Source organism: Chelonoidis abingdonii, chromosome 2, assembly GCF_003597395.2.
Source record: "Chelonoidis abingdonii isolate Lonesome George chromosome 2, CheloAbing_2.0, whole genome shotgun sequence".
NCBI lineage: Eukaryota > Metazoa > Chordata > Testudines > Testudinidae > Chelonoidis > Chelonoidis abingdonii.
The window spans coordinates 250,084,874-250,086,590 of record NC_133770.1 but is presented as its reverse complement, the minus strand read 5'-3'; the positions used below and the strand labels follow the sequence as shown (position 1 = coordinate 250,086,590).

At 42.4% G+C, this 1,717-nt stretch overlaps 1 long non-coding RNA gene across 1 annotated transcript; it reads left to right on the top strand.

Annotated features, from left to right (window-relative positions):
* Positions 1-674: 674 nt before the first annotated feature.
* On the top strand, positions 675-1,465 carry LOC142046243 (uncharacterized). The gene is made up of 2 exons (XR_012655134.1): positions 675-1,265; positions 1,379-1,465. It is a non-coding gene; the product is annotated as an uncharacterized LOC142046243 (long non-coding RNA).
* The last annotated feature ends 252 nt before the right edge of the window (positions 1,466-1,717 follow it).

Here is a 1,717-nt window from a genome sequence, read left to right as displayed (position 1 = left end):
TTGTCTGAAATCAACAAGTGTATTTGTATATTTTAAGCAATGGCTGACTGCCCAGAAGGGGTAGACCTCTGTTTTTTGTCTTTCAGATCATCAGAGAAAACTGATGCCAGCTGAACAGCATTTAACGTACCATGCATTTACTGGCCCAATAGGAATTATGTTTTGTGTTCTATGTTCTGTCTTGTGGTGTTTGTTGCGTGGCCAGAATTGTTGTGTTTAATAATTTCATAGGATAAGCTCGTTTAAAATCAAACAGAAGGGTTAAATTAAAATGCAGATACTTGTTTTATTCAACTTGGAATACAAAGTGTTTGGATAAATCAGGAAAATGTGATATGCTAAAGTCTAATACATTTCCTTACGTAAGAAAAGAAACATTGGCCAAATCTTTTAATTGAAAGGTGTTATTAAAATTTGCATATCGACAGTCTTTGGAAGCAAGGACATGAAAAGTTAACCCACTCCCCATATTGTACATGGGATCCTTCTGGCTACCTCAGATTTCTAGCCAGAGGGTCGGGTATGGTGGGAAGCTATTGGACACCAGAGGCTGTACCAAGTGGACTCCTCAAAAGTGGGTGTGCTTGTCCTGGCTTGTTGCTCCAAAGCTCTGTAATAAAGTTATTTTAGTGGAAGGGTGTATGTGGCATACATTGAATAATAAGACTAATGTTTATGTGTTCATTGTTGGGAAGAGGTGTATAAGTGAAGAGTGGAAGTTTCCTTTGTAGGTTAAAAGAAGCCAAGAAGGGAAGAAGGAAAAGAACAGAATGAATTAACTGGAAAAAAAATAGCTAGCAAGCTCAGTCTAAAGATAAGACACTGGCCCCATTCAAGGACACTGCTCACAGCTAAGACTTGGCTGACAACCAAGAAAAGGGGGCAGGGGGCTTGAATGTGCCCAAGCAGCTATGAGATCTGCAAAACACTGCCAGGCACTAATGAAATGTGTTAGGTTTCTTTTCTCACAGGTAAAGAAGCGCTACCCAAAGACCCTAGCAGCCCTGCCACTCCTTGGAACCAGGAGACTGGATCTATGTAAAGGTCCACCAACGAAAGACTGCTTTGGCTCCATGCTGGAAAAGCCCTTATTAAGTCCTGCTGACTACCAACACCGCTGTGAAGTGCCAAAGACTGACTGCTTGGACCCATGATTCTCACTGCAAAAAGACCCCTCCACCTCAGGAGGATTCTCCTACTGATGATTAGCCTATTTCTCCTTCTAGCTCTGCTGTGCCTTCTGGACAGCAGGGAAAAAGGACAAGGTGAAGTGCTAGTAACCTCTCCCTTGTCACTGACAGACCTACTGTGCCTTTGAATTTTTCTAGAAGAATCAAAACCATTACAGGGTGATGTGCTGGTAACCTCTCCCCTGTAGGATGCTGAACCACGACTGTTTCGGGAAAGAAGAAGGAACACTCACTCCACTGAAATTGCCAAAGTCCAGGAATTCCTGACTAGAAAGGACATTAAGAACTGATCCTGGTGAAGAAACAAAGAATTATACACTGGCAGGAAGAAATTTGTGGGACCCATGCTTGGAAATGTGGTATTGATTGGATTTGGGGTTTATTCTACAGGCTGCGCCCTGTGTTCTGGATAAATCCTTCAGCATGTATTGCTCTCCCTAATTGGATTTTAAATGACAAGTACCAAAGGCACCTTGTTGCCACTGCCTCTGCCATCTCCTCCATTACACTATTACCCCTGTAATACA